The sequence below is a fragment of the Lactuca saligna genome, chromosome 5 (genome assembly GCF_052625555.1).
Source record: "Lactuca saligna cultivar CGN05327 chromosome 5, ASM5262555v1, whole genome shotgun sequence".
In the NCBI taxonomy this organism is placed as follows: Eukaryota; Viridiplantae; Streptophyta; class Magnoliopsida; order Asterales; family Asteraceae; genus Lactuca; species Lactuca saligna.
Genome location: NC_136421.1, coordinates 248,863,619 through 248,877,488, shown reverse-complemented (window position 1 = coordinate 248,877,488; position 13,870 = coordinate 248,863,619).

Sequence of the window (13,870 nt, the reverse complement as noted above, 5' to 3'; positions counted from 1 at the left end):
AACAGTTGCCACATACCTAGATTTTTCATTCAGGTGCCAACTCGTCGAGTGCACTAAGCTGACTCGACGAGTCGCTTTGTATTTCCAGATATTTTCAGAATGCGCGCTGCTACTCGGCGAGTCCATCAACAGACTCGACGAGTCGATCATTTTTTGAGCCGAACGACTGCTGCCTTGATGCTACTACTTATACCACTTGCATCCTTCCACTTCCATATCCATTCTTGAAGATCTTATGCCGATTTTCGCATGTTTAGAGCGACCCACACGATACATGGATGAGATTGTTTCCATGTATGAAGTTTATTGAAGATGGAGCTTAAATGAGAGTGATCAACCTATCCACTGCTATCCCAGGGGAGTTTGTTCCAATTCCCTCTTTATTTTTCTGTTTTTATGCATAATATGCAATGAGGGCATTGCATCACATAAGTGTGGGGTAGGGGGTTGGTTACATAATAGTCAATTTTAAAAAATTTTGCATACCAAAAGGATTATTTAGGATCTAATTTAGAAAATTTTGGTAAGAAAATAGGATTCCATGTTAGAATTGTGTTAATAATTGCATGACAACCCAAATGTTTAGTTGAGCCTATATACGTTCTAGTGCATTTGTGGCTTCCTTATTTCAGTGAAATCATGAGACAAAAACACGACCTTGCTCAGCCTGAGGGATGCAATATGTTTAGCAGCCTAAACCTGAAATGTATCCAGGAAGATTTTTATCATTAGCTAATAAAGGTTGAGATTGAGCGCCCCTGCTTAAGCATGTAGGGTTTTGAGTGAAAAAGTGAGGTACATGTAAAAAAAAAAAAAAAAACAGAATTACAAGAAAAAGTTTGAAGAGTGTTTGGAGCAATTAAAGTAAAGATTTGAAGATTGAAAATTCTGAAGAAATCCAAAAAGTTGAAGATACCAAAGAAATCAAACAAAGGTGGTGAATTCAAAGATATTAAAGATCAAATTATCAAGCAAGTGAAGAATTCCAAAGAGCTTCAAAGTGGTATCGAAAAGTTGTAATTCTAGATTATGTATGCTTGGGTTGCTCAATTAAAAATACCTTGAGGGTAAAGAGGTTTTCTGAGGATGGATTCGGAGGGTTGCATAAAATGAGCATAGTTCGGGGTGAGTGGGCGAATGTTTATGAGGATTGTGAGTATTTGAAGTATGGGGGGTTTTTAGGAATTTTAGACACAAATGCATGCGTTGCGGTCTTGGCATAATGGCTGGGTTGGATTGGAGTTATTATATGTGATTCTAATATGTTAAAATTTAGTTTTGCTTGAGGGCAAGCAAAAGACAAGTGTGGGGTATTTTGATATGTGCATATTTAGTGTGTATTAAGTGTAGTTTATTATTCATATATTAGCTAAATTGTTGCATATTATGGACAAAAGGTACTTAAAAGTGTTAAATTGTGTTTTTCAGTCCAAAGATGAAGCTCGGAAACGAAAGGAAGCGAGAGAAGCGGTTAAGAGCTCAAGAGTGGAAAGAAGAAAGAAAACAACAAAAAAAGGCTTCTACTCGTCGAGTTGTCTCTTGACTCGACGAGTTCGGTCGCGGATTCAGAAAGATAAACATTCGGAAGTCAAGACAGTTATCAGGTTACGACTAATGTGAGAGGGACTCGACGAGTCACCATATGACTCGACGAGTCGGTATGCATATATAAAGATAACTCTATAATGCGAAAAGGGGAGAATTCTGGGAAGTTTCAGAAGTGTTTAGCTGCGAATAAGAAGCCAGAAGAACCCTAGAAGTCGACCAAAGAAGCTAGAATCCAATTCCGGGAGTAATTGAGGCGTAATTTCATCATTCTACTTAATTCTTTTGTTTTGTCAATATGATTAAGCAACTTGAACTTATTTGTTTGCTGTTATTCACCTTAGTTATGAACTAATTTCTTTATACTTCTGTTTGGGGATACAAAGTTGACAATATGGTTTGATTGATTGGTAGGATTAATTCTAAGTTGGTGATTAATTGTTATTTTAGCTTGCTAAAGAACCTTGTGTATGAATGATAATTTATTTTCTGTTAATAGGAAGATAGTTAATTAGCATGAACATCTATTAATTATCAACCTCATATGTTAGGTGACCACTATATCATATGTTTAGGATTAATGAATATGAAACTAGGATTAATAAGAAAATTGAGTAAATTCATGTGCAAGCTTGTAAGATGACTATCGAACAAGAGGTTAATTAAGAATAACAATTTAATTAGCTATTGCAAGTCTAACATAACCCGAATAATTAATCTAGTAAATATAATTAAGTTAAGCAATTGGCCACTGTTTGAATTAGTTTATTTGCTAAGGATTAGGGTAGTGAACACAACTTAATCACTTGAATCGGTAACCAACGAAAGAATTAATCCATTGCACTATTACCTTAAAAGCAACCATAAAGTTAACCGAGTTGAACTAAACAGAAGTTTCTTTCCCATTATTGAATCTAGTTAATTTGTTCTTTTCTAGCCTTGCATTAGTTTTGTTTAGTAAGTTTCTAGTCTTGTAAAACTAGAGAAAAACCCTTATTTGCTAAAGTAATTTAGATAGAATTAGTTTTTAATTTAATTTGTCGTTCCCTGTGTTCGATACCCTGCTTATTTAGCTATACCACAATTGATAGGTTCACTGCCTTTTGTGTGTTATTTGATAATTAAAGTAGGATTAAAACTAAGTGAGTTTTACACACATCAATATTATGTGTTTATGCTTAGTTGTGTCGCTTAATTGAATTAAGAATGAAATAAGCATCAAAATTAAAGTGTGAGATAAGTCTGATATCTTTTCATAAAGTTGCAGTGGTCGAAATAAGGATTCCGGAGATATAAGGAATGCCGAAATCCGAGTTATAACGAAAAAGTTATGACATGTCGAAGTTTCGCGACAGAACCGGCACGACGCCGAATGACGTAAAATATGAATTTAAGATAGAGCGATATCTAGCCTTAGTGATCTAAAAGAAAGTCGTAGGGTTCGTTAAACCGAGAGCGTGCATAAAAAGAACGCCCAAATCTGACTTCGTATGAGGAAGTTATGATTTTCCGAAGTTTCGACTTAGCGGTACGCAGCCCAAATACTCAAATATAAGATCGAGTGATTCTTAACCGAAACAATCTAAACGAGAGTTGAAGATCTCATCAATAGTAGTCCAACAATAAAAAGACAGACGAAAACGGAGTTCAGATGAAGGAGTTATGAATTTCGAACGAAGTTTTCTTGTCCCGGCCTACTAAAAATAATATATAAGTAATATATTTATAATATATTAAAAATAAAGTCAAAATTAGACAACGGAGTCTAAATGAGAGTTGTAGAGCATAATCTCACCTTCGCTTCGATATAAAGAACGTCGAAAACGGAGTTCGTATGCGAAAGTTATGAATTTATGAAGTTCGAGGCGCGAACCCCAAAGCTGTGTCAGAGACCACGACGTGGCAAGCAGTGCCACGACGTGGCAGGTCTTCTGACACCTCCGGGAGTCCCCCAGACGCAACTTGCGATGACGCATGCAGTGACAATAAATACAACGACGTGGAAAAAGGTGTCACGACGTGGCAAGGGCAGATTTTGCCCTATAAATAGATTTGAAGGGCCAGCCGTTTAGGTTTGCTATTTTCTCTCCTCTCTCTCTCTTTCTTTCTCTCTCTCTCTCTCTCTCTCTCATTTTACCTCAATTTACGTGCAAGAAATATCCCGAAGCCCCAGTATCATCCCGAGACCCGAAGCAAGTCGCGAAGATCCCGAGAAGAAAAGAGTTTCCGAGGCGAAGCTCTGCCCGTGAGGAGTCCGGTTTTTGTGAAGATCTTCCAGATCTACCGAAGAATACTACTTCTACAAGTCGTAGTGTCGTCTGATCATCTTCTGATCAAGTGAGTGTGTAGTTACTTTCTTCTAACGCATAATTATGAAGTATTTTATGCGAAATACGTGTTATGTGTATATTTTGTTGTTATATGTGTGAATGTATATTCACTTTCTTCTATCTCATGGATATGATTTATTCTCTATGAAATATGTGTTATGTGTATGTGTCTCATCTTTTATCTGGAATGTGTTTCGAATGAATATACTATACAGGTTTTAAACTATGTATAAAAATGTATATTTTATCTACTAAAATGTTTGGTAGAACATGGGTAGATAGTTGTCTTGTGATAAAAAGATGAGAGGCCTCGATGTTTTTGATCTAGTCATCTAGCGGAGTTTAGATGACGACCACAGACTTTTCTAGACAATCATGTGGAATACTAGTAGGTTTGCCACCTGTAGGTGTTAATGAACTTGGGTGTTCATTCGTTGTACTCCAGCCCCCTCATGGTTGCCTTATTTGACTTATATTGCTGAGGAACCCCCGAAGCATGTGTTATCGCCCCGAAGAAATATTCTTAAACTAGGTCCCTTATGTTAGTTGTCTTAGGGATGTAAAGTGAGAATAACGGGAATGGGTAATTGGGTTATTGTTGGTTGGTGGAAATTAAATATAATTATTTATTGTGGGTTGAAAACCCTATATGCTCACCAGGCTCCCAAGCCTGACCCACTCAGTTTTATTTGTATTACAGGAAGTGGTGCAAGGGCATAAGATGGATGAACCATCAAGTTGTTTTGTTTACAAGTTTGTATATGTATATATTTGTTGAATGACTTGTAATGTTATCGTTTATGCTTTATGGTCTGTATCGGAACATGACATCCCGAGTTTTGATTATATAATGAAAATACATTTCTTTTATGAAATGCTTTGGTAAACATTGTTTTATCACGTTTTGTTTTTGGGAACAAATTCCGCATCTCTTTCAAATCAAAAGGATTTACTCTGAAATTATTTTAAAAACATAAATGAAAATCGGTCTTTTCTGGCCGAGATTTTGGGGATGTCACAGTTGGTATCAGAGCATTAGTTTAAGCAAACTAGGAAATTGTAGGATTTCTAGACTTAAACTTAGAATGCTAAGTGACATTGTGAGATGTGTGTTTGTTATATTTTAGACACGAGCACTAGTTTATTTTAGGAAAATTGCCTAAAATGCTTTTATGTGCTAAATGTTATATGTTGCCATATATGATATTATTTATTCAGATCTATGGTCTGTTGTCGACCGGATCTATAAACCTTATGTGTGTAGGATTCTAAGCGTACGTCTACGATATTAGAACTAGCATGTAAACGTTTCGGTGTGATAAGGATGATTTGAATATCTATCGTGAATGAGGATCTAATTTCACCTTATTTGGTGTGTAGATCAAAATTGGTGAGAACGAGGAGTGGAGTTGGAAATGCTGATGAAAACAGGAATCAACCACCAGTGATTGAACAATTACCTGTTGTAGCTGCAGCACCTGAGCCAATAACAATGGTTGGTGTACAAATGATGATTCAAACAATGTTGGATTGTCAAATGGAGGAGATTAGGAGGTTGCTTCAACATAATCGTGAAGAACTGTCAATTCATGTGGAAGAGCCCGAATTAAATGAAGGGCACTCTGAAGGTGGAAACTTCAGTGGGTCTGTTGGTCAAGCCAACCCACCGATAGTTAGGAAAAACAATCAGGATGGAAGAAATGATGGAATAGGATGCAAGTACAAGGACCTTCTGACCTGCAAACCATCGATCTTCACTAGAAAGGAGGACCCGATCGGAGTGATGGATTGGATCTCCGAAATGGAGTTAGCCTTCATGACTTGTGGCTGCAGGGGCAAGTTGCAAACCACTTTCGCAGTATGTCAGTTTAAGGGTGAAGCTGTTCGTTGGTGGAACAGTTTAGGGTCTAACATACCCCCTCCTATCACATAACACATAACATCATAGCATACTAGCACATAATCATACCAGATAGCAACATACCAAATAATTATCACAAAGACAATTATCTCTACTATAACTCTTACTAGTTGGCCAACATTGTGGCCTTAGACCCACTTTTTTGGAAGGTAACTCACCTCACACTGCTGAAGTCCTGCAGACCCAACCCCAACTGCTAGATGACAGGTTCCCGAACTGTCAACATCAAAATAACACCCAATTAATAATTGGGTTTCAATACATAACCATAAGTCCATGCTAGGGTAAAAGACTGCTTTACCCTAATCTTAGCTTGATCCAATCATAAGGCCCAACAATCAACTATGAGTCAAAGCCCAATATATGGCCTAATTTTCCAATTGGGGCCCAAACCTTTACATGGTCGTAATTAAAGGCCCAACTACTTAGTCCAGTCCAAACCTTTGGCATCTCTAATGGCCCAATATCATATAACCATTATGGCCCAAACCATGGCCCATCTATGGCCCAATTTTCCAAATTGGGACACACCCTCATATGGGCCTTACCCTAAAGCCCATCTAAATATTCCAGTTCATTGATTGATCTTGGATGGACCATTATTAGCCCAAACACCAAAGCCCAACATAAAGCCAAGTGAAATTAGGGTTTCACATAAAATGATGATTAAGGTTAAATGTTTCTCACTTAACACATTAAGGACTTAATCCATTAAGTTCATCACTTTTCTAAATAAATCATATGGTGTGATTGGGCTTACTACACAATTCCATTCCAATGGTCCAAATGTGGGTCCGGATAAGTCCAAGCCCATAAATCCAATATTAGGGTTTTCTAAACCTTAATTAGGGTTTCCAACCCCGTCTTAGCCTAATAGGCCCAATAGCTAGGTTTTTTGATCAATTAGGGTTCATATGGTCCATTAGTCACATCTTTGGGCTTTTAGGTCAATTAGGGCTTCATTGGGCCCATTAGGGTTTCATTGGGCCTATTAGGCCCATTAGGGTTTTAGTCCCTTTGTCCTAACATTCCAAACAAGTCACACCGCCACCTGACACGGCGGTCGGTGGCGGCAGCCACTACCTTACGGTGGTGGTTTTGACTTTCTTTCCATTATTCTACTTTTCGGTTACAATTTACAATGCTAAAAATCAAATAACTCACACACACACTAAAATAAACACATACATAGCCACCCTAGTGGTGGTCAGCGGTGGCATGAGGTGGCAGTCACCACCTTACGGCGGTGGTGGTGGCCTCTTAGGTTTTCCAGCCACACAAAACTCACACACACTCACTTCATAGTATACTCCATCGGAAAAATAAACCCAATACCTACCTATGGTGGGCAGCGACAGTAGAAGGTAGAAGGACTAGCGGCAGGCAATAGTGATATGCGACGACAGTGGCTCCACGGCGGCAGTCTGCAATAGTTGAAACAACGAGTTGAGTAACAGAATCGAGCCATGCAGCAGCGGTGGTCATGATTGAGAAACAGGGACCACCGTGAAAGAAGTCACACCGACAACAAGAAATAAAGAAGAGAGGTGGCATGAGATGGCGGACAACAGCTGTTATATCTTCATCGTCTCAGCGCAACAAGGCAAAAAATATTGGTGGTTCACCTATCAGTTCTTGTTCCCGGTAATGGTGGCGGTTGGAGGCCATGAATCGGCGACACCCACGATGTTATCTCCTTCTCTAGTCTTCGACTGATGCAGCGCCCGATCCCGGTTTCCATCGGTGTTCGATATTGCCGATGATAGGAGTCGTTTGACGGTGGTGGGTGGTCGGAGGTGACAGCAACACCGAAGATTGGTGAGGTGAGAGTGGCAGCTGCATAAAATATTAGAGTTAGAGTTTTAAGGGGCAATGCAAGGTGACGGGCTTAATACCCATATCCCATACAAACTTCATGAGGATTTGACACTTCCAGCCCATCCCATCCCTAATATTTTCGAAATGAGTCTGAAATTTACCTTTTTAACCCCTGATTCCAAAAACCTTTACAATATAAATCCAGAATTTACATTTTATCCCTTGATTCCATAATTCCTCTCATATTAAGCCCTAATTGTTACCAAGCAGCCCTTGTCTCCAATATTAGTTACAAATTAAGTCCGAATTTTACACTTTAACCCCCGCCTTCTAGAATTATAACAGTTAACTCGTCGAGACCAGCACCTTGCTATATAATTATTAATTTTAGGGCTACGAATCATTCATTAATTTGTTTTATTTATTTATTAAATAAACGTCGTGTTACACAGCCCATTATGTATTATGTGGAATGTTAGTTGATATAGTGATATGTCGTAAAGTAGTTGGTTATATGCTATGTGGTATGCTAGTTATTTATGTGTATTGTATGAAATACCATGGGAGGTTCCCATGGCACTTGGTTATAAGACCATGTAGGGGTGTCCATGACATTCCATGTAATTAATGCCTTTAATCACAAAAATTAATTCCAAATTAATTTATGATTAAATATAAATAAATAATATGATTTCTAATTAATATATTATTTTCATAATATATTAATAAATTATTTATTTCAATTTATTAATAAAATAATAAATTCTTCCTCTTTCTTAATAGGTCATCCTATATAGTTGCTAGTATGAAGGCAACCCAAAAGGACTGTGCTACTATTAATTAAAGTACATACCAATTATAGTTATGGGCTTGGACACCTAATCCAACAGTATGTTGGACGTCTGAGTAGGTACGTCCGACATGCACTTGCAGGTGGCAAAACCCTAAATTCGAGTTGTGGCCCCTATTTAAACACCTTATACCTCCCTTGGACATTTCTTATCAGCCCTCCCTTCCCTCTAAACCTTAGATATTGAACCCTAGCCTTGAGAATGAGGATCTCAGAGTCTTTTTTGGTGATTTTGTGCATTCTTGTTGAGGAACAAGGCCCTTGAAGAAGGTGGAGTTGCTTGCAAGCTTGTAGATCATGAAACTCCTTCATCTTGTGCATCTTTTGCAGGTATAAAGTCCATACCTTGTGTGATGCTCTTTCTAGATATCCTTATATGGATTTTTATGGGCTTTTTGTCCCAAAACTTGGACCTTTGTCAGTATGGGGTACTCCAGAGCATGTTGGTTGTCTTTTTAGATGTATTAGAGTGCTTAGATTCATAAAAATGGTTGCTTGATCGTTTCGCTTGGCCCATGCATAAGTTAAGTGACTTAGAGTGTTACAGAAGTTAGATTTTAGTGTATTGATCCCTATCTAGCCATGAAAAGGCTTAAAGTCGGTGACTTTATGGGTTAAGACATTCTATAATGGTCAAATCTGAAGTTGGGATAAGTGTCTTAAAGGATTAAAACATAAAAGTTGTTGATTATGGACCAAGTAGAGTACATCGGGCGTACTCCTGGCTATGCCCCATTTAGCCAGACCCGTACCCGTTGATTGTTAACCCGAGAGGTACACCCCATGTAGGAAGGTGTACCCCCCGCATACAGACGAGAATGTGGACTTGTTTACTTTTGCTGACTTTTGACTTTGGTCAAAAGATTTAGGATTTTGGACCATGGAAGGGTAAATGGTCTTTTTTCCCTTCAGGGGAATAGTTGTGGGATTGGACCTTTGAGTTGGGTTATAACCTTAATTGACTAGTGTTACTTGTTGTGTTTATTAGGCGAAGTCTAGTTCCGATAATTCGAGTGTGAGATTTATTTGTCTTTAGTGTCAGGAGAGTCTTCTTACTTGTTCTTACCTGTATGGTACGATAGGTTTATATGTGATGACCAGATGGGTCTAATTGTTATTATTGTGTTATGTTCTTTATGTGTGACTGATACTTTGGGTAGTCTCCAAGGTTGTTGATAACCCACAGGACGTGCTGTTTGCCCACTGAGACTTCGTATAGTCTCTAGATTTGTTGATAACCCAAAGCTGTTTATGTGTTGTGTTGTATGAGATATCTTGGGGAACTCACTAAGTTTCATGGTTACAGTTGTTGATTATATGTGTTTCGGGTACTTTTTAGGATCGCGGGAAGACGAAGGTCTGATTGTACACACTCGTTGGAAGATTTTGTTACTGGGCATTTAGTGGAACTTTGATATTTGTGATGATGGTTTTTATTTGATACTTTTGATTTTCTGATGGTTTGGTTTATAAATAATATTTTGGGTAATTTAAAAATGAAAAAAATGATTTGAATTTTGAGGTGTTACATCACTATTTATGGTCTATGGTATTTGCATAAACCCACTTTTATTGACGTTCAATCATTATATGCTCATCATGCTAGTGTTCATGGCTTTCTTAGGATGCTTGGAAGTTTTGATTGTCTTCATTGGGCATAGGTTAGTTTCCCTAATGCATGGAAAGAGAAATTTACACAGGTTGATAAAGCTCACCCCACAGTCATACTTGAAATTGTTGCGTCACATGATATTTGGATTTAACATGCATTTTTTGGTGTTCCTGGTTCAAACAACGATATTAATGTTTTAGACATGTTACCCATATTCGATGGGTTTTTTGATGGGTCCGCACCTAATTGTTCATTTTAAGTGAATGGAAGGACGTACGATTATGAGTATTATGTTGTTGATGGTATATCCTGAATTTGTTGTGTTTGTGAAAAACGCTAACACGTCGAGGAGAAACCATCACTACACCTTAGTTTAATGGGTTTTATTTATTTTGTTTTAAAAAGGAAAAAGTTAATTCATAGGTAAAACCATCATCACACCCTAGTTCATAGGTAAAAGTTGATGTGCTGCCTATATGGCACAGTTTTACCATTGACAAAAAACATCACCACACCTTTTAGCCTTAGGTTTTTTGTTGAGTAGTTAATGTTGGAGGCTTTAGGGTTCACATTGGAGATCTGGATACCACTTGGATCATGTGAAAACTTTATGAACTGATGTTTCTACCCTATGTCTGGGTTGCAAGAAATTCAACCTAGGATAATCCAAGAGGACACTTACAATTCTAGGCACAAAAATCGTAAGCCAAATTGCTAGAAGGATTCTATGTTTGTTTGAAGAAAACGAGAGCTAATGATTCCAGTGTCCCTCTCGTCAACAAGAAGAGTGTTTTATATAATAAATGAGATTAGGGTTTCTCTTAGGGTTGTCGTCATGGGTTTCTTTGGTAGCAAGTCAGGGAAATCCGAATTTTCAATGAGGATTTAGGGTTTCCAAAACTAACGAATTTCATTAGTTTTAGCCAGGGGCACTGCCCTTTGGACCCCGCTAAGGGCGTTGCCCGTAGACCACGCCAAAGGGGCGTTGCCCCTTTGGAAACCCCAAACCTAGGGGCGCTGCCCCCGGACCCCCGACTTGTCGTCGAACTGGCTTCTAATTCGATATTATATATGTGTGCACTCCTGTAACAACGCAAATTTTCAAATAAATTTTTCATTTAAAATAAAGTGATTTCATTCAACCAATAGTATTTATTCCATGATTCATATCAAATACATATATAAAATCCCCAAGATCTCAAATAGCAGCAGTGTGTATGCATCATGCCGGCGCCTTCCCACGGTCCTCGCTAGTACCTGAAACACATACATAACAACTTGTAAGCATAAATGCTTAGTGAGTTCCCCAGTATACGACTTACACATATACGCCTTTCCAGGCCCCGACCTTCCGGTCCACAACACATCGCCTTCCGGCCCGTAACATAATCGCCTTCCGGCCCATAACATATTGCCTTCCGGCCCGTAACATATTGCCTTCCGGCTCATAACATATTGCCTTCCGGCCCATAACATTTACAACACATAATACATTTAATCTAACGCACATAGCACATATACCATATATCATACCTGACCTTTCTGTCACATAACATATCGCCTTCCGGCCCGTATAAACATACATATCATGCATAGCAACTACCTTTCTATTTATAGCATATATAACATATATCATGTTCGACCTTCCGGTCACACAGACAAACCCTTCCGGGTATAGTATAGTGAGAAGACTCACCTCGTGGTAATGAAAACTATCAACTCTTGAAATCACTCGCACTCGATCCGCCGATCTGCAGACTCCTTATAATACCATATACCCTTATTAATACTCTTATCATTCAAGACAACTGTCCCTAAGAAATTATATGCAGGTCAACTCCGGTCAACGGTCAACTGGATCGGACTCGTCGAGTGCAAAGGTGACTCGACGAGTCGAGACGTCCTCTCCAACTTTCCCTGATGTTCCCTTTCTACTCGTCGAGTATCCCCCTTGACTCGGCGAGATCCTCGTGGAAGAATCGCGGGGCCACCCCGACTCCACTCGCCGAGTTTGAAGAACAACTCGGCGAGTCCCAGTGAATCTTCAAGCTACTCGCCGAGTCTGTTCATTAGACTCGGCGAGTCCATGCCATGCAGTCGACCAACTGCTTCCTGAAATACGTATGGTCCCGAAATACACAATCATGGGACTTTCTGGACCTCTAAACATCCTATTACTGGGGTAAAAACGTTTGGGTAACAACATAATAATCCATCTACTCACCAAATGGGTTTCATAAACCCTAAATCCGTGTACACATCAAAATAACAGGAATGATCCGAAGTATTACCTGAAAAACGTACTCTCTGTGTCCCCAAACCTCAGAACTCGATCCCCTTGATCTCCCTTTGGCCAAAACCCTTCCTCTTCTTGCCTAACAAATTCTTCAAGGTTCCAATAGCCTCTAATCTTGCTCTAGATGTCCACAGACGCTTAGGGTTCTTCTCAATCGGCTAAAAGACGGACAATGACGGCATATGGGGCGTTATATACGATCCAAAACCAAACGGCTAGGGATTCTGCTGAACAGCGTAGACTCGCCGAGTCCATAATGGACTCGTCGAGTCCAGTCGCGAACCCGCGACCCAGTCTGTGGTCCTACTCGGCGAGTCTGGCTCCAACTCGCCGAGTCCCTTCCAAAAATGCCCCCAAAAATAGTTTTAAAGCAATACCTGAAATTCCGGGCTGTTACAACTCCGCACAAACCCGTACATATATTAGAGTACAAATTATGAAGCCCCTTAGTTCACATGTTAGTTCCAATTACATAAAATGACATGATGACACTAAAATCACCAACAATTAACGGACATGCTATTGAATATTCAAAACTATTATTTAGAAGAGTAACCGATAGTTCACTAGTAACTCCAATACTCATATCAAACATCTTTAGATTTATGATTAACATTGGTAATTATCCAATGCCTTTTGTCTTTTGAGAAGTTGAACATGATGATTGGAATTATTAGTATTTCTTATTATGTAAACAAAGAAGTATTTTCCTCTCAAAGGTTGACTTCGCTCTTCAATGTACACACTCATAACTTCAACTCCTAATCCGCTGAAACATTTGATAGTTTTTTTTTTTTTTTTTTTTTTTTTTTTTTTTTTTTTTTTTTTTTTTTTTTTTGTATGTGTACACAATTTGAATATGATTATATGGTGGTTAAGATGCTTTCAGAAAGCAAGGATTCTAAAGAAAATAAACAAGTAAAATAGAACAAAACAAAAGGGAGATAACTATCGTATCAAAGTTGTAGAATCACTTAAACATTTCAATAACCAATTTCTTTTATCTGATCACGATATCTTTCTTCATCCTTAAAGAGAGCGATAGTAATAATCAACTTTACCTAAGTAAATACATACATAAGGTGTGTTAAATTTTAACCAAATATATAAAAGGTCATTTAATAAAAACAAACAATACCAAAATTAATGTTATTTATATTCAGGAACAAGTAAGTATGTGATCCTAAATATCTCAAAATGTCTTCACTTCTGATCCCTTTATCTGCCTTTTCATCATCTCCTACGTACACAACTTTTGAAGCTTACACATTAATCTCATCTACATTATCATCAATAATCTATATTCAAATAAAAAAAACATGATTTTTATATATAAATGCAAAATGGTCAATTTGTTAACAATTTTTATATATACAGTAAACAATCATTGGTTATTTACCATCATTTCTACACTCAATGGTAAAATGGTAATTAGACGATAAAAAAATAATGTTTATGTATGCAAAATTTAATCTTAACACACATTTAGCCATTTTAC